Source organism: Podarcis pityusensis, assembly GCF_964106645.2.
Source record: "Podarcis pityusensis genome assembly, chromosome: 7".
Lineage (NCBI taxonomy): Eukaryota > Metazoa > Chordata > Lepidosauria > Squamata > Lacertidae > Podarcis > Podarcis pityusensis.
The window spans coordinates 25,509,970-25,530,000 of NC_138031.1; the positions used below are offsets into that span (position 1 = coordinate 25,509,970).

The window sequence follows — 20,031 nt, forward strand, 5'->3', positions numbered from 1 at the left end:
CCAGGGCCTTCTTCTCGCGCCGACCAATCCGATGCTCCGCTGGGCAGCTCCGCCCCCCTCCTGTTAATCAGCGCCAGACTAAGTCCCGCCCTTCGCTGCTTTACATACTTAAAGGGCTAGAGTCCTACCGCCGCCTCCACCTCGTGAAACGCTGCCGTGCGATCATGTGCATGACTCCGCAAAGGTTAATTCCTGTCGTGCTGTGTCCCACGGGGCTTATTCCAGGTAAATGCATCTAGAATGGCAGCCGTAGGCGACCCACCTGCGAGCGCTGAACTCAGTGGGCTTACCTCTGGGTAGACATGCAAAACATAGGATTCCGCTGCTAAATGATTGGCGTTACATTTCTATTGATTTCATAAAATTTATGCGCCGTTTGACTGCTAAAAAAAGAAACCCGCCTCAAAGTGGTCTACAAAAAGATAAAACAATACCATCAAGATAAATTTACAGCTATACATGAAAATATGCAGAAGTTAAAATGCAAAAGCAGGTTAAAATCACCTCAACTTTGGTGTAGGATTTGGGTAGCCTTGTTTAAACAGGAATGTTTTAGCAGGTGCCCAAAAAAGTACAATGAAGAGGCGCCTGTTTGATCTCAATAGGCAGGGAGTTCCAAAGTGTAGGCACAGCTGCATTAGGGTAAAGGTAAAGGACCCCTGGATGGTTAAGTCCAGTCAAAGGCGACTATGGGGTGCGACACTCATCTTGCTTTCAGGCCGAGGGAGCCGGTGTTTGTCCACAGACAGCTTTCCGGGTCATGCGGCCAGCATGACTAAACCACAGTGATGGAAGCCAGAGCGCATGGAAACGCCATTTACCTTCCCGCCGTAGCAGTACCTATTTATCTACTTGCTTGCTTTCAAACTGATAGGTTGGCAGGAGCTGGGATAGAGCAACAGGAGCTCACCCTGTCACAGGGATTCGAACCGCTGACCTTCTGATCGGCAAGCCCAAGAGGCTCAGTGGTTTAGGCCGCAGTGCCACCTGTGTCCCAGCTGGTGTCCCGCATCCCGCGTCACAGCTGCATTAAACGATCAAGTTCTTACAAATGTGGAACGGGTATTATGTGGCACCTGTAGGAGTGCCAGTTCTGCCAGTCGCTGCAGTTGTGTGGGGGCATATAGGATTGTTATCGCATGGATAAACTGGCCCCAAGTTGTTAAGAGCTTTATATACTAATACAGTGGTACCTCACGTTACATACGCTTCAGGTTACATACACTTCAGGTTACAGACTCCTCTAACCCAGAAATAGTACCTCGGGTTAAGAACTTTGCTTCAGGATGAGAACAGAAATCGTGCTCCGGCGGTGTGGCAGCAGCAGGAGGCCCCATTAGCTAAAGTGGTGCTTCAGGTTAAGAACAGTTTCAGGTTAAGAACGGACCTCCGGAATGAATTAAGTACTTAACCCGAGGTACCACTGTAGTTACACCTTGAACCTGGCCCAGTAGCAAATTGGCAAACAGAGCAGATCTCTGAGCATGGGTGTTATACACTGACAAGGCCTCACTCCTGTCAGCGGTTGTGCTGTGGCAGTCGGTACCAATTGCAGCTTCCGTATCAAGTACAAGGGAAGCCCCACATAGAGCTCATTGCAGTAATCCAGTAACCAACGCATGAACTAGTATGGCAAGGTTTTCCTGGTCCAGGAATGGCTGTAAGCTGTCGAACCAGCCACAGTTGGTCAAAGGCACTATTTGAGCCTCCAGTGACAGACGCACCCCCAAACTGCAAACCTCCAGGGTTGGCAGCTGACCCGTTTCTCAGACACAGGAGCTACTCACCCGCAGTGGAATCAGATGTTAGCATTCTCCCAACTCCCTACTGAATTTAGGTAATCTCCGAATGTATCCAGTTCCCAATGTGCTTGCTAAGAACTCCTGATCTCATTTTCCATGTTCCACACTAAATTTTCCACGTTACATTTAACACGCACACATCAGACATTGCGATCCTTTGCATGTCTTTTGGAAGTTAGCTCCATTGAATTCAATGGGACTTACTCCACTCCTGTGTAGACATGCATAGGGGCTGCGCTATTAAACAAAGGATGGACACTGAAATATTTTTCTTTATATTAAAGAAAAACTATTCCTAAATTCACCTTATTTCAATAAATTGAGAAGGGCTGTAAAATGATGATACTGGTATAACATTCCTTTTGTCATCAGTTGCTGCTTCCTGCATGTCACAGAATGTGCCTCTCAGTTTATTCTAAGCATATTAACTGCCCACACACATCACAGGGGGTGATATAAGACTTCCCAGCAGTGCTCCAGAAAACAATTATTCCAATGGATAGCATGTATGCTGTATTGCATGTTTTGCCAAGGCAAAGGTGTATGAGCAGCATGGATAAGGGACTGACATTTACCTACTACTGCCCAAAGTAAATTTTGGACCAAACCCAACCAAATCATTCATTCCTGTCATCAGAACACAGTCGAAAAATTCATGTTAGATTTAATGTATGTTGGCCCCAAGCCAATGCATAAAAATAAAGTGCACCTCAGTTTAAGCCTTGAGACACCTCAAATCAAACATCCCCTTTCAGATATCTTAGCACAGCCTTCCCCAACTTGGTGCCCTCCAGATGTTTTGAGCATGCTGGCTGGGCCTCGTGGAGCTGTACTCAACTTATAAGTTGCCTCATGGAAAATATTCTCTACCTGATCTACACAGTAAAACAGACAAAATTAAAACAAACCATGCAACATCTCCATAAAACCATAAATCAATAAAAGCCAACCTGGCAATAATATAACAATAAAATCAGGCCATAAAATCCCACGTAGCCAGACACAAATGCAAACCTTAGCAACCAGTCCTGAAAAACTCAGTCCAGCTGCAAAAGCTAAGAATCGCCCAAATTGCCCTTCTTCTGCAGAGACTAGAATAAAATGAATTATTCTGCCTACTGCCTCAGGTGACATGGATGACATATTTAAAAGATATTAAGGCCTGGGAGAACTATAAATACATATTTTCCTAGCGCCTAAAATGAACTCCATACCACCTGAGATTGTGTGTGGGCTTGTCCACATTAAAGCATTGTTGAGCTGTTAATTCATTTACCCTCCACAGAATTAGACCAGAGTAGTCCTCACCTGCAGCTATTTGAACCTGTATATGAGGAGCAACTCATACTTCTCTTTTGTGTTTGTCTCTGCCTTCTAATTTGTTGATTTTGTTATGTTGTATGACTACTGGCAGCGTATGTGTGTGGATAGCTGCTTGCATACTTCGAGTTTTTTGTTTTTTAAACCCACCCAGGAAGTGTGCAAAAGCACAGTCAGGCAACTGTAAAATAAATTGTGCATTTTTCTGGTTTTGTGAAAATTTAAGGGATCAAAAGAATACAAGACTATGTTCCTAGCGAATGTGAATTTTTAGCACACATGATTTTTTTAAATTGCTGCAATAACTGGTGCAGAAATTTTTAATGCACTTTGCTTGTACAATTTTCTGGTTTTGTGCAAATCTGAGGAATATAAAATAAGACTTCATTCAGGACAGTGCTGGAAAATAATTACAGTGGTACCTCGGGTTAAGTACTTAATTCGTTCTGGAGGTCCGTTCTTAACCTGAAACTGTTCTTAACCTGAAGCACCACTTTAGCCTCCTGCTGCTGCTGCACTGCCGCTGCACGATTTCTGTTCTCATCCTGAAGCAAAGTTCTTAACCTGAGGTAATATTAGCAGAGTCTGTAACCTGAAGCGTATGTAACCCGATGTGATGGGACGATGAGCTGCTTGTGTGTAAAATCCTAGTCCCTCAGAGTTTGGTCAAGTTTGCAAACCTCTGTCTGTAACGGAGCCCCTTAAACATGGCTCCGTCAGTCGCTGGCAGATTCCGACAGTGGTTGCTTTCGGAATCGCTTCCAACATAAAAGCTCCTTAACGGAAACACATCTTCTGGACTCTCTGCGTGACAGTTTCCGGCGAGGAGTGGGTGTCCCTACAGGAGGTCCTGAAACCTCCCCACTGTTTTCGCTGGAAGTGTCTCTGAGCCATCCCTCCAGCTCACTTTCCCTCAGCTCAGCTCCTCTCCCCCTACTGGTTCCCTCTTCAGCTGCTGAGTCTCTCCCAACCTGTGTGAGCCCTTTCACTTCCCTTCCTTCCGATGGCAGTTCCCTGACATCCACCTCCCCTCCAGGGCCCCCTTCATCCCCTCTCGCCCCCTCCTCTACGGGCGGTGAGGAGGCAAAACCCCGGAATGAACTTCCTTCATCTTCCGATGTCCCGAACACTTCTCTCCACCTGTTGCGGTTCCTGGTCTCGAAGTACTCCTCCTCCTCAGAGTCCATCTCCCCTTCCCCTTCCGAGTCCGAGAATCCTTCCAACTCCTCCTCCTCATCGGTGGTCCCAAAGTATTCCCTCCGGAACCTCTCCACAGGCTGAGGTTTCCTTGGGAACCTTTGATGGAACGTTTCTATCAATACCTCGTCATTGATATCTTCTGCCATTACCCAAGTGTTTTCTGACTCCTGTTCTCCTTCCCACGCTACCAAATACTCCACCTGATCCCCCTTCCACCTGGCGTCGAGGATTTCTGCCACATGGCTGCTGCATTCCCTTTCTTCTATGACCGGTCCCCGAGTGGCCATCCCTTCTCGTCCCCCCTCATACGGTGACAGTAACGACCTGTGAAATACTGGGTGCAGTTTCATGTGGTTGGGTAACCGGAGCCTGAAAGCCACTGGGTTGACCTGTTGAATGACCTCAAAGGGACCCAATCTCCTGGGTCTTAATTTCTTACAACCTCCTTTGAACGGCAACCCTTGGGTTGACAGCCACACCCTATCTCCCACCCTTATGGTTTCACCTTCCCTTCGGTTCTTGTCTGCCTGCCTCTTGTATTCTTCCTTCGCCCTTTCTAAGTTGAGTTGGAGCTGACGATGGATTGCTTCCATTTCTTCTACAAAATGCTCGGCTGCCGGGACGCTCCATCTCTCCCCTTCTCCCCCTGGGAAACCCCTGGGATGACACCCATAATTAGCCAAGAAGGGGCTCATCCCTGTGGACACATTCTCGGCATTGTTGTAGGCAAATTCCGCCAGCGCCAACTTTTCTACCCAGTCATTCTCTCTGTCATTGACATAACACCTCAGGTATTGCTGGAGGACACCGTTTGCTCTTTCCGCCTGCCCGTTGGTTTCAGGGTGCCGGGCAGTCGAAAAGTTGACCTCCACCTGCAGTAAGCTCATGAGCTTCCTCCAGAACCTGGAAGTAAATTGTTTTCCTCGGTCTGAGACCACCCTCAATGGCACCCCGTGCAACCTAAAAATGTGTTCTACAAATAACTTCGCTGTCTCTTCCGCCGTGACTGCATGCGAGCAGGCTACAAAGTGGCACATCTTTGTTAGTAGGTCTACCACCACCATGATGGCTGTTTTCCCCTTGGACTTCGGCAGATCAGTCATAAAATCTATCGACACTGCCTCCCAAGGTCGTTCTGGGGTTGGTAAGGGTTCTAATAGCCCCGCCGGTGCCCGCCTCTCCCCTTTGGCTCGCTGGCATTGCTCACACCCTCTTACATACTCCCGTACATCTTCCCTCACCTTAGGCCACCAAAATTCCCTGGTGACCAACCACATGGTTTTGTGTTGTCCAAAATGCCCCGCCGTGGGGCTGTCGTGCAACTGCTTGAGTACCCTCCCCCTTAAGTCTCCTTCAGGGATATACAGTGCCCCTTTGTAATACAAAGCTCCATTTCTTTCCTCGAAACCCCCTGGTTCCTCTCCCTCACCCCTAAGACCTCTGAGCTTATTCTGGGCGTATTCATCATTCTCTGTTTCCTCTACCAGTTCTCTTTGTCCCACCAATGCCGCCCCACACATCCAGCGGTCCTCTGGAATGACATGTCTCTCTTCGGGTGCTCCCTCCCCCTCCAAATATTCAGGTTTGCGTGAGAGAGCGTCCGCCCTAATGTTCTCTGGGCCTGGCACGTAACAAATCTCAAAGTTAAATTTGGAGAACTCCTGGGCCCATCTCACTTGCCGTTGGTTGAGCACTCGTGCCGTCCTCCAATACTCTAGGTTCTTGTGGTCAGTGCACACTTGCACCTTATGTTGTGCGCCAATTAGCAGGTGCCTCCATCTCCGGAACGCCTCATGAATGGCTAGTAGTTCTCGGTCATACACCGTGTAGTTCCTCTCGGATTTGTTCAGCTTTCGCGAAAAAAAGGCACACGGTCTCCACTCTGACTCCTCCTTCCCTGGCTGCAGAAGCACCGCCCCAATAGCTCTGTCTGATGCGTCAGTTTCCACTCTCATCGGTTTTTGTAAATCCACATGCAGGAGTTGTTGTTCCGAGGCGAAGGCCCTTTTTAGTTCCTCAAATGCTCGCTCCGCCTCCTCAGTCCAAACGAACTTCTTCTTACTGCTGAGACAGTCCGTAATGGGCGCCGTCAGGTGGGCAAAGTTTCGGATGAACTTACGATAGAAGTTCCCAAATCCTAGGAACCCCTGCACATCCTTCCTTGTTTTGGGTGTTTTCCATTCCAGCACCGCCTGGACCTTGCCGGGATCCATGGCCAATCCCTTGTCTGACAGGCGATACCCCAGGAATTCCACCTCCTTGGTATGAAACTGACACTTCTCCAGTTTCACCCACAGCTGGTTGGCTTGCAGCCTGCTCAACACTTCTCTGACGTCTCTCACATGCTGCTCCTCATTCTCAGAATACACCAACACGTCGTCTAAGAAGGCCACACAATTCTTGTAAAGCAAAGGCCCCAGGACGTGGTTCATAAACGATTGAAAGCACGCGGAGCCTCCTTGTAGGCCGAAGGGCATAACTAAATATTCAAATGCCCCCAAAGGGGTGAACATGGTGGTTTTCCATTCATCCCCCTTCCTTATTCGTATCAGGTTGTACGCCCCCCTTAGGTCCAGTTTAGTAAAAATCTTTCCCTTCCTGACCCTTGTCAAAATGTCGTCAATCCTGGGCATAGGGAAAGCCACTGGTTCTGACACTGCATTTAAGGCCCTGAAGTCACACACAAGCCTCGGCTTGTTCGTGTTTTTTTTATCCACAAAAAACACTGGGCTGCCCCCCACCGCCCTGGACTCTCTGATGAACCCTCTCTTCAGGTTCTTGTCAATGAACTCTCTTAGCTCCTGCATCTCTCTGTCTGACATGGCGTACAGCTTGCCTACAGGGAGCTGTGCCCCAGGGAGTAAATTGATTTGACAGTCAAAGGGTCTATGCGGGGGTAGTTGGTCAGCTTCCCTTTCGCTGAAGACGTCGCGGAGATCTGCGTATTGTCGTGGTACCTTCACGTTCTCCGTTACTTCAGTCCCTGCTAGGGTGGCTTGGGCCCCTGCCAAACCCTTTCCCTCTTTGCAGTGTTCTAAGCAATGTGCTGAACCAAAAGAAACCACTCTCTGATGCCAGCCCACCAGCGGATCATGTAACGCTAGCCAGCTCATCCCCAATATAATGGGAGCTCCTCCCAAGGTGGCCACATTAAACGCTATCAGTTCGGTGTGCCTTGCCACCTTCATTATCATTGGGACGGTCTGCAAGCTGACTTCTCCTCCCAACAGCTCCCTGCCATCGATCGTGGTCACCTGCAGGGGGTTGCTTAAAGGGATCGTCTGTATCTGGTGTTCAGCTGCAAACTCTTTGCTCATGAAATTGCAGGAGCTGCCTGAGTCCAACAGCGCCTTTATCTTTAGAGGGTGTCCGTTTGGCAGCTCTAGCGCCACTTCTATCACTAGGGCGGGTTTAGGAGGTTCTGGCGTGGGCACTTTCACTGCTCTTTGGCCTGGCTGCTGTGCCCCGACGGTGGCAGCCAGGCGTTGGCTTTTACTTGCTTCGGTATTTCTTCCTCTCTTCCCTCCACAGCTCCTACCATCCCTTGCCATTCCTTCCTCTGGGGGCAGACTCTGGCAAAGTGACCTGGCTGTTGGCAGAGATAGCATTTCCTGGCGCCTTTTCCCTCCTTCTTTCCCCCCTCACTGGGCTTTGAAACTGCGCGCGCGCGCGCTGTTCCGATTTCCATCGGCTCTGCCGGCGGGAAAGTTGGCTCTGGAATGTCTGGAATGCGGAACTCCTTCCAACGTTCCCCCTTCCCTTCCCGCCTCTCCAATGCTCTCGCCTCCTGGCGCGCTCCTATGGTCAGCGCTGATTTGGTCAGCTGGTCCATAGACTCCGCCCTGGGCGCCCGGGAAAGTTCGTCTTTCACAGCCGAAGAAAGCCCTTCTTCAAAGAGCATTTGAATGGGTTCTGCCGATAGATCCCACCCCAATTTATGGATCAACATGGTGAACTCAGTCCAGTACTCACGGACAGATCGGCTCCCCTGTTTGCAAGCCATTAACTGTCTGCGGACCACTCCCTGTTCAATATCGCTGGAAAACATCAGATCCATGGCGCGAAAGAACTTCATCGTGTCCTTTAGGACGTCACTATTCGCTGCCATCAGGGGTCTAACCCAGTCTCTCGCCCCCTTTTCAAGATGCCCAATCACGAAAGCCACTCGTGATTCCTCGTCAGGGAATTCATCAAACTGCAGATTGAGGGCATATTGCATCTCTGTCCGAAAGCCATGATAGTCTTTGGGCTCCCCCCCAAACTTCTGCACCAATCCTGGTACCTTTCTGACGAGCTGGGTGTCTTTCCCCTTTTTGTCTGCATCCTGAGCCCTCCTCTCCTCAAGCCTCGCCGTCTGCAGCGCTAGCTGGACCTCCAACACCCGGTACCTTTCTTCCAGGCTTGGACCCGCTCCAGCTCCTGCTTCTCCGGTTCCGGCTGGGTTGCTCATGATGCCTTCTCCTGCACAAGCTGCTCACGGAGACTGTCGGAATGCTGTGATGGGACGATGAGCTGCTTGTGTGTAAAATCCTAGTCCCTCAGAGTTTGGTCAAGTTTGCAAACCTCTGTCTGTAACGGAGCCCCTTAAACATGGCTCCGTCAGTCGCTGGCAGATTCCGACAGTGGTTGCTTTCGGAATCGCTTCCAACATAAAAGCTCCTTAACGGAAACACGTCTTCTGGACTCTGCGTGACAGTTTCCGGCGAGGAGTGGGTGTCCCTACAGGAGGTCCTGAAACCTCCCCACTGTTTTCGCTGGAAGTGTCTCTGAGCCATCCCTCCAGCTCACTTTCCCTCAGCTCAGCTCCTCTCCCCCTACTGGTTCCCTCTTCAGCTGCTGAGTCTCTCCCAACCTGTGTGAGCCCTTTCACTTCCCTTCCTTCCGATGGCAGTTCCCTGACACCCGAGGTACCACTGTATAAGCATAGAGAAAGTAGGGGATGTGGGAAGAGGAGTAAACCTGAATTTACAGGGGGGAAACATTGAGACAGGTATTGTTTGAGGGAAACATCGTGTGGATGACACAACCCTGCAGGAGGGCAGGGAAGAGATGTTTTACTGCCATATTGTGATATGAGAAGTTCTTTTATCCCACGCTGGTTCCCAAATTCTGCTCCCACTGAGGTGTTTCACCAGCAAAATCAGGCAGAGATTGGCTTTTCCCAATCAGCAGAAAAAATAGCTAATGGCTAGAGTTATTTCCCCGTCAAATCTCATTTTTTTCATATGATATCTTAATATATAATAATATGACCATAATATAATATGACATCATATTATCTACTATTAACATTGTTCCTAGTATGAAAGATGACATTAAAGAATATTCTTGGTGTTTTGCAGAGAGCACTATGCTATCCAGGTGCTCTGCAAACTGAGAAAGGTTGGGAATCATGGCTATAATGTTAATTGTTGTGACAGCCTCAACTAATGGGAATCACATGAAAACATTTTGGGGGAGGTTTTTTAAAAAATAAATAAATAAATCTGACTTTTAACATTATTTTTCTTCCTGTCACTCTCGACAGGAGTGCAGCAAGTGAAGGATATGCTGTTTTGTTCCCTCTTGTTGCCTGGGGTGACATGGCATAAACAGCAGATGGAATTAAAGAGAGCACATGAGTGGCATTTACACAGGTTCTAATGAGATAAGAGTCATTCTGCCTGTGTTTGATGCAAATGTATTCATTGTTAATACTGTTAATGCTTGCTTATCTTGCACCTGGTATCATGTATTATAAAAGTTTTGCATAAATATTTGCAGGTGATCTAGCCAAACAACACAAACTCTTCCAACAGGGAAAAGTAAGCAAGGCTATGTGCTTCTACAGGAAGGACTGTGTATACCAAAACAGAACAATCCTTTGCATGTCTGTTGAGAAGTCAGCATTGTTAGGTTCAGTGGAACTTTTCCCCTAGGTGTCTGTAGGATTCCAGCTTAAAAGTCCTGTTTAGACAAAGATATATCAGTGCAGTTTTGCAAAGCACAGTGAAACAGTGTACTGTATTGTGTTATTTCAGAAAGTGTCATTTGTTAGCTGAATGCAGTGGTTCTTGCACAAGAGAGTCAAATTTACCTGAACTGCACAGTGTAAATTTGCAGGTAAATGATTGAACTCCACCTACAAAATAGTGACAGTCTGGAAGCAGCACAGAGGTTTTTAACTAGTTCACGAATGACTGAGGCTTAGGGGTGAGAAGTGAGGCCAGGTTTGCTGCTGGTGACACCAAGCAATCTGGTAAAAAAATGGGGATTGTAAAGAACTCCAAAGGATTTATGCAAGTGTAAAGTAATGGAGAGTGCGGCAGAAATCCGTAAATACACATAATCACTGGTGGAGTGTGTCAGCAGAGACTGATCAGGAAAGTGATCTTGGGGATAGCTTGAAAAACGTTATTCCAGGTGTTGTAAACAAAATCTGCCCTTTTTCCTTGTGGGGTATCCAAGAGCCCTTATAGAGTCCTTATGTAGGTTCCCTATTGGTAGGAGAAAATAACAGAGGCCAACCAGAGAATATTGAGAAGCAAAGCAGCTAGTAAGCCTGATCTTTATTGATCTGTTGCAACAGGGTGCTCCCCTCACACACAGGAAAGGAGGAGGAACCCAGAACAATGGCGCGCAAGGCCTTATATAGACATTTTAAATTCCCTGCCCTGCCCTGGAGCTCAAGACCACCCCTCCATACATCATACCTACATCACAGAAAGGGCGGTCTACAGGAAATCTGAGTGCTTTGTTTACCTCCTTCTGCCAGGTTACCTGTTTAATGGTCACTTGATTGGATTACCTGGGGAGCCTGGACAGTCTTTTGTAATGATAAATACTTAGTTCCTGAGCCAGGTCACAGGCTCACATCCTATTCATATCTTAAATGTGCCCTTAAGACAGGATTTGTGAGGAAAGAGACAATGGGGAGGTTTCCCACTTTGACCTTGCAGAGAAAACATTTGCGCAGTTTGGGAATCAAAATGGTTTCAGGTTGGTCTTCCTGCGCTGATCTATGTACGTGCTTGGTTGGTACACTTATGAACATTCAACATATATCTAAGACCTCAAAATTCCTATCACACAGGCAATGTGAAAAAGGAAATGCCATGCCAAGAATCATTAGTAAGGAGATCAAAATATAAAACTTACCACAATCTTAATAACTGTATATAAATTTCTGGCATGATCACACATGGAATACTGTGTACAGTTCTGGTTGTTGCATCTCAGAAGCAATTTTGTTAGGTTCCTCCTAATCTCGAAGCAGTGAGAGATTTCAAGGACGCCAGCTCATATTAAAGGTTCAGCTTCCTTAGAATGAAGGTCACTGGAGAGGGTGGTGTCTTTGTGATACTAGTTTTACTTAGATACATATTCAGACTGAGCATAAGAAGCAATGGTCCCTAGCATCTTGCTCTTCTATTAGGTTTCCAAGCAGGTCCCAAAGTCATATATTTCGATGAAACACAGAGAAAGTCCAGGCAGGGACTCTTCCCAGGGCAGTCCAAGATAGGACTGACCCCAGATGTCCTCTTTCACTTGCCAGTGACATGACCTCCAGCCAAGGGAGGGCTGAAATCCTGCCCCATTTAGCCCCGAACTGTTTAGTCTTGTAAAGAGATGCTTAACAATCTTGGCTAGAGCCAGGGAGACTGGATTTACCAGTGTAGTACTGTAGTCTGTTTCTGCAGAAACCCATCTTATAAATATAAAACCACAATACAGTATATGCAACCCCAAATATGCATCCAGGCTAACCACCCAGCCTATAGCAATATTTTGGAGATGGAGATGGAGCAGAAAAGGCATGCCATAGTGATCATGGGGCTGAAACATTTCCCTTACCAGGAAAGGGTATGCGGTGTTTTAGATTAGGAAAAGGGTGAGTAAGGGGTGACATGGTAGAGGTGTATAAAAGTATGCATAGTAAGGGGAAGTGAACATTGGAAGCTGCCTTATGCTGAGCCAGACTATTGGTCCATCTAGCTCAGTATTGTCAAAGGGACGCAGGTGGCTCTGTGGTCTAAACCGCTGAGCCTCTTGGGCTTGCCGATCGGAAGGTTGGTAGTTCAAATCTGCTTGCCGGTGGTAAGCTCCCACCCAGCTTCTGCCAACCTAGCAGTTCAAAAGCATACCAGTGCAAGTAGATAAATAGGTACCGCTGTGGTGGGAAGGTAAACGGCGTTTCCGTGCACTCTGGCACTCGTCACGGTCCTCCATGCGCCAGTGGAGGTTTAGTCATGTTGGCCACATGAGCCGAAAAGCTGTCTGTGGACAAACGCTGGCTACTTTGGCCTGAAGCGAGATGAGCACCGCACCCCATAGTCACTTTTGACTGGACTCAGCTGTCCAGGGGTCCTTTACCTTTTTTAGTATTGTCAGCCCTGACTGGCAGCAGCTCCACAGGATTTCAGACAGGGTTATCTTCCAGCCCTATCTGGGGATGCCAAGGAATTGAGTCTGGCACCTTTTGTATGCAAAAAAGATGCTCTTCCAGTGAACTGGACCATAAAGAGAGAGCATACCAGTGAGAGCTGGACCATAAAGAAGGTTGATCGCCAAAGAATTGACGCTTTTGAATTATGGTGCTGGAGAAGACTCTTGAGAGTCCCATGGACTGCAAGAAGATCAAACCTCTCCATTCTTAAGGAAATCAGCCCTGAGTGCTCACTGGAAGGACAGATCCTGAAGCTGAGGCTCCAATACTTTGGCCACCTCATGAGAAGAGAAGACTCCCTGGAAAAGACCCTGATGTTGGGAAAGATGGAGGGCACAAGGAGAAGGGGATGACAGAGGACGAGATGGTTGGATAGTGTTCTCTTTTTTTTTAAAAAAAAATAGTATTTATTAATTTTCAACCATTTAAACACAACAAAACAGAAAGACAAAAAAAAAGAAAGAACAAAAAAGAAAAAAAACAGAAAAACATAAAACTAACAAAGCATGACACAAACCATTTCAAACACAGAACAATTTCAATGTCTTATCTTTCATTCCCTTATTTCCACGACCTCCTCACACCTCCCTTTCTGTTTTCCACTTCTATTAATTATTTCAGCAATTCCTTTCCATCTTCCTCTGTTTTCTATCCTATAATTATCTTGACATATTCTAGTCTTATTTTCCCTTTAATACACTATTAATCTATTTATACTTGATTCCTTATAGCATTTCTACTAAAGCCATATAACTTCATTCCAACATTTTTCAAACATTCATTATTTTAACAGTATTTCTATAAATAGTCTTCAACTTTTCCCAGTCTTCTTCCACCAGCTCTTCTCCCTGGTCTCGGATTTCTGCCAGTCATTTCCGCCAATTCCATATAGTCCATCAACTTCATCTGCCATTCTTCCCGAATGGATAAATCTTGTGTCTTCCAGTACTTCACAGTGAGTATTCTTGCTGCTATTGTTGCATACATGAGACAAATTCTATCCTTCTTTAACACCAATTGACCGACCATGCCCAGGAGAAAGGCCTCTGGTTTCTTCAAAAGGGTATATTTAAATACCTTTTTCATTTCGTTATGAATCATCTCCCAGAGTGTCTTAATCCTTGGGCATGTCCACCAAAGGTGAACTCTAATCCTCAAATTCGTCTGTTTTTCCTTAAGTTCAGTCATAGCGAGCGTCAACTTATGTTCATCAAATTGCCTCTGTAGGGCTGGGGCTCTCTTTCTCTTTCTCTCCAGTTGTGTTTCTGTACCTTCAACTGCAACAGCTTTTTCCTTGACTTCCTCCACAGCTTGCCATATCAAAATAGGTTCTTGTATCAATTTCTGGGTGATTTCTGTATTGGTATTGTCCATACTCCCTGCATTCAAGTCATCCTCAACAATTGAAACATCCACTTTCGCATTTATCATGTCCATTTTCCTGTGAAACTGATCCAATGAGTCATTTATCTTATATAATGCAACCACCAAAGCCTCTTCTGTCGACATTTCTCTTGGTTTCAAATATACTAGTACAAAGACAGCAACAAAAAGAACAGGAGGGCCTAATAATAGACCTCTCCTGGATTATTACCAAGTCCTCCCAGACCTTAATGTTTTATCAACAGTTGACTGGTCTGTTTTTCCTCTTCCATTTACCATAACATTTGAAAGATTCAAGGTCAGTCCCAGAGTCTCACGGTTCTTAACTTGCAGCTGGAAATTCCCCTAGTCCAACTCTTGTATATCAACCAGTTTCAAAGGCTTCCACTAGGGGGAAACAGTTTCTATTTGGAATAGTCAATAGTATCCTCTTTTAAACAATCCAAAGTTAGTTTCAAGTTAGTTTCAATTTTCAGTTACTTTTACTCCTTTTTAAAGCAGCCGGAGACAGTAGAAACAATTTATTTCTCTTATTTAGCTAGCTGTCAATGAACGTTCTAAGCGCTGTCAATGAACATTCCAAAAGACGTCAGTCTTACTAGCAGCCCGTTCCCAGGGTCAGAGCGGCGGTGTTTTAAGTCTCTTCGCTCTCTCCCTCAGGCATACTCAATCCGCAACTTCCCCCTCTCTTCTCCTGCCTCCAAGAGGGGGTTTAATGTTCTTTACCGTTGGAAATTTGATCTTTTACAAAAGACCTTCCAGGACTCCAGCTTACAACTTCATTGCCTCAGTCTCTTTACAAAAAGGGAAGGCGGACTTCCTGTTTTGAACCTCCCCGTTACGATACCAAATTAAACTTTTAGAACTCAAATTCTTCCGTTTCAGCTCTACTCACGGGTAATTACTTTAAAGTCAAATTGTCCACAGGAAAAGGTCAGCGCTCTCCGGCAACAGCTATGCGGCTTCGCTCCGTGGAAGAAGCAGACGATTCGATGCACTGTGCCGCTCACCCCACGTCGCTCCGGAGCCCCAAAAACCGGGGTTCCCCGCGAGGCGCAAAAGGTGCCCGCCGAAGCCCACGTTCACAGGCTTCTCCCGCCTGTGATTTTAACGGGTCTCCGCCTTCGCCGTGGCGGCCGGACCCAGATGAGAGGCACAAATACAAGATGGGTGACACCTGGCTTGAGAGCAGTACATGTGAAAAGGATCTAGGAGTCTTGGTTGACCACAAACTTGACATGAGCCAACAGTGTGACGCGGCAGCTAAAAAAGGCAATGCAATTCTGGGCCTCATCAATAGGAGTATAGCATCTAGATCAAGGGAAGTAATAGTGCCACTGTATTCTGCTCTGGTCAGACCTCACCTGGAGTACTGTGTCCAGTTCTGGGCACCACAGTTCAAGAAGGACACTGACAAACTGGAACATGTCCAGAGGAGGGCAACCAGAATGGTCAAAGGCCTGGAAACGATGCCTTATGAGGAACGGCTAAGGGAGCTGGGCATGTTTAGCCTGGAGAAGAGGAGGTTAAGGGGTGATATGAAAGCCATGTTCAAATATATAAAAGGATGTCACATAGAGGAGGGAGAAAGGTTGTTTTCTGCTGCTCCAGAGAAGCGGACACGGAGCAATGGATCCAAACTACAAGAAATAAGATTCCACCTAAACATTAGGAAGAACTTCCTGACAGTAAGAGCTGTTTGACAGTGGAATTTGCTGCCAAGGAGTGTGGTGGAGTCTCCTTCTTTGGAGGTCTTTAAGCAGAGGCTTGACAGCCATATGTCAGGAGTGCTCTGATGGTGTTTCCTGCTTGGCAGGGGGTTGGACTCGATGGCCCTTGTGGTCTCTTCCAACTCTATGATTCTATGATTCTATGATTTCCACGGAGCAGATTCCTCCCGGTCAGAGGAATTCTGCCATTACCAGAGGCGCCTCCCCCGGAAGTCCAGTTGGATAGTGTTCTCAAAGCTACCAGCATGAGTTTGACTAAACTGCGGGAGGCAGTGGAAGACAGAAGTGCCTGGCATGCTCTGGTCCATGGATTCACGAAGTGTCGGACACGACTAAACGACTAAACAACAACAACAACCAGTGAACTACGGCCTTTCCCCAAAGCGGGTAGAGACGTGTCTTTCTCCCAGATGATGTCATCTGATGAAGCCGAATTGTGAGATTCAGGATTGACCAAAAGAAAAGCATCTTCACACACTACATGGTTAAACTACGGAATTTGCTACCAATTCAGATGGCTTTAAAAGAGGATTGGACAATATTCAGGGCAGATCAGACTATCAAAGGCTACTCACTGTCCATGGTGACTATATGGCGATCGCTTAGTCGGTAGAGCATGAGACTCTTAAACTCAGTCGTGGGTTTGAGCCCCCTGTTGGGCAAAAGATTCCTGCATTGCAGGGAGTGGACTAGCTTGACCCTCTTGGTCCCTTTCAAGTCTACAGTCCTGTGATTCTGTCTTTGCATACCAGTTGCTGGAGAGCAACAGTGGATGAGAGCTATTGGTCTCAGGTCCTGCTTTGTGGGCTTTCCAGAGCCATCTGGCTGCTCACTGTAAGAGGCATCTGGATGAGACAGGTCTTTCATCTGATCATGCAGGACTTTACTTATGTTCATAAGTATCCTTTCAAAAGATAGGTGAGGGAGTTCTCTGCAAGCTGGGGCGAGGCGGCTCAATCACGATTTCCAAAGCCATGTGCACCACTCACTGAAAGAGATTAATTAAGCGCATACATGCATATTTGTTTTATTCAGATAAATGATACAGGCTACAAATTTTAGCTTTTATTAATGTGATTCCTTTAGGGCACTTTTTAAGTCAACTAAGGCTAAGTGCGCATTAGCTGATTAAAATGTAGCAAGGGCGTTTCGCCCACATTGCCTTTGAAGTCACACAGGAGAGGGGGCAGGGATGTCTTCACCCAATGCACATTATGTCATTTGATTTCCCCATGCAAGCGCCCAAAACTATTCAGTGAAGCAGTCGTCTGTGCATATTGTTGTCATCTGCACACACGCTACAGGTGTCTCAAATGTACACACATCAGCTTAACCACAGCTTATGTTTTTAAATCAGATGGAAGCTGGTTTGAAGGAAAATGCACCGAATAGTGGTGTTTTTCAAGAAACTACAGGATACATATGGATTGTGGCTAATGTCATGTAAACACCAGTAGTAAGAGTACGCTAGAACTGGAATAAATTGTGATATATGCACAGCCTAGCACTGCAATCTTAAAGCCAATTACTGGGAACTCAATGGAATTTACTTTCGAGTAGACGGGTGTGTGAAAATGTTGTAGCAGGAAATGTACAGAGCTATTGAGAATATTCTAGCCGATTCTTGATTCAGCACTGCAGTCCTGGTACTTACTGAACCTTCTTTTTCATATCCGAAACTTAATCCACCCACCCACTCTCCCCCCTCCCTTCTCCACCTAACAGATTTCTACTAACTGGTGTTTTTAAAGCCTTTCTCAGCATTGTTAAAAAATACTAGTATGAGATCCCAAGCATTATGCTCTGCTGAGTGAGCATTGTGAATGGCCCTCCAAACTGTGCGCAAGGGTGGGGAGGGAAGGCTCGATAACCTAAATGCACTGATGACAAAACACCCTTAGACATCCCAGTGGGGGGAAGAAAGCATTTAAGTAAACAGTGATTTATGGCGACTCTGTGGGTGCTGCTGAAACAGACAAATTATTGAACGCCTTAAAGGAAAAAACAGAGGTCTGCTGGGAGATTGACGATTAAAAGCCACGGGGAAGTAAATCTTTTTTCACCAGAATGGGAAAGTGTGCTTTTAGGCCCAGGAAGCAGGTCAATATAGGTCAGTGCTTGAATTGGAAACATTAAGCCAAGCAACTCCTCTGCCCCTTTTGTTTCATTGTCCCCCCACCCCCTCGCTTGATCCTCCACCCTTGGCAACCAACTGAAACCAGTTTGATATTATTTTGGTATTACAGAGCCCCCAACAGAGGTTATTAAGTTTGGACAGTTACACAGTAAGACCCCACAAAAGCTTGTGCCACAATTTTATTTACTTATTTATAGCTTGCACTTCTATTGTGAGGCCCCAAGCGGGTTATGTACAGCTCAGTACAAAATTTTGTCAACACCCAAAATCCTGTGTGGAAAGGTGCATCTTGACCTGGATACCTCAGTCAGTAGAGCACTCTTAATCTCAGGGTCATGGGTTTGAACTCCACACTGGCCAAAGGATTCCAACATTGCAGGGAGTAGGACTAGATGAGCCTTGTGTTCCCTTCCAACTCTACAGTTTTATGACCTGATACTGATTATATACAATGATGAAGCCAAATATGCCTCAGATGGGAGGGCATTCCGCAATTTGGGGGCCACCACAGAAAAGGCCCTCTCACAAAACTTCGCATAGCGTCAGAACTGCTAGCAGGGTCATCCTTGCAGGTCTATATTGGAAGAGCTTCCAAAACAACTACTCTATTCCCAGCTCAGGAGTGGAAAGCGAAATACCAGTGGACAACAAAAGAGGTTTAAAAATGCTCTCAAAGCAAATCTTTAAAAATGTAACAGAAGCACTGATAACTAGGAAACACTGGCCTGTGAGCGTTCCAGTCAGAGAACAGCCTTTACCAAAGGTGTCATGGACTTGGAAAAAGCATAAACTCAGGGTGAAAAGGAGAAAAGAGCTAAGAGAAAGTCATGTTTGACAAACCCTCAACTCCTGCCTGGAAACCTATGTCCCCACTGTGGAAGGACATGTGGTTCCAGAATTGGCCCCTACATTCACTTACGGACTCACTGTTAAGACCATGTTCATGGAAGACAATCTTACTTTACTATGATTGGTCACCATAGAAGAAGATTGGAAAAGGCACTCCTTCAGTTATTTGAGGCCCAAGTTGTTTAGGATTTTGTATGTCAACACAATCACCTTGAATTGGTATTATCTAATAAACGCATTCTTTTTTAAGGTGTTACCGGACACTTCATTTTTAACAGCATGATTTCTGAGCCAAACACAAACGTATAGACAGAGATAAAGATAAAACTATTAACCCTTACTCAATGAAACCTAGCTTTTAATTTCTATGGCATTGTTTTTCCTAGGAACAATGGGTTCTTCAGATGCTTTTCAGGGTACCTTGATGAGAAGGCCAGAAAACTGGACTAGCTGTCTTGACACTGCTCTCCTGCGCATATCTACACAGAAGTAAGTCCCATTTGAACCTGGGGAGATTTAGCCTTAGGAAATGTCTATAGGATTTGCAGCCTTGAATTAAAAAACTTGCCTGGTAACCATGGGCCAAGTATACAGTCCAGTGGAGCATGGATCTCTTCATCCTTCCTCTCTGCTACTTGGAAGAAGGCCATTTTTGGCTATTTGTGTTTCCATCCTGGTTGCAGAGGAGCATTAAATTGCTGGCTACTTGCTACTCAGCAGGCTAGTAAGAAAATATGTCAGACTAATGAGAACATGGGAATTGGATCCATGCATTAACTACTGAAAGTGTGATTAGTCTGCTCCAACAGAGGAGGTGCTATAAGGCATCTTTCCAGTTATTTAAAGCTTGCTTGTTTCTCTGTCCAAACTAAGCAACTTCTTCTCAGTCTTCCCATTTCTTTCTTCCTCTCGGCTAAAGTCAGGCTGTATAATGTTGCTTGCAGTGTGCTGTTGCAGTAACCTAAGCAGTATTTGCACTGTGCATGAGGCTGACTCCTCTGTCAGTAATACTAGCATTCTGCTAAGAAGTCCATTAATTTACTGGGATTTGGTGTGAGCCATGAGGAAGCCAACTCTGCTTATGATACCAGATTGTTTAGGGTGGCCAAAGCAGAAGAGGATTGCAGATAACCCCAAAAGGATCTTTCCAGACTGTGTAAGAAAGTGCAAACTGATGCATATTGG

General features: G+C 46.2%; 1 long non-coding RNA gene across 2 annotated transcripts in view; it reads left to right on the forward strand.

Annotated features, from left to right (window-relative positions):
* The first annotated feature begins 136 nt into the window (after positions 1–136).
* LOC308481508 overlaps positions 137–20,031 on the forward strand; it is a 45,503-nt gene continuing 25,608 nt past the window's right edge. Inside the window, exons 1-2 of one of the 2 annotated variants that reach the window (XR_013988721.1) lie at positions 137–225; positions 19,233–19,335. This is a non-coding gene — a long non-coding RNA (uncharacterized lncRNA). Of the gene's footprint in view, positions 226–19,232; positions 19,336–19,697; positions 20,003–20,031 lie in introns of those variants that run through there. The other variant, XR_013988722.1, reaches the window with a different exon arrangement.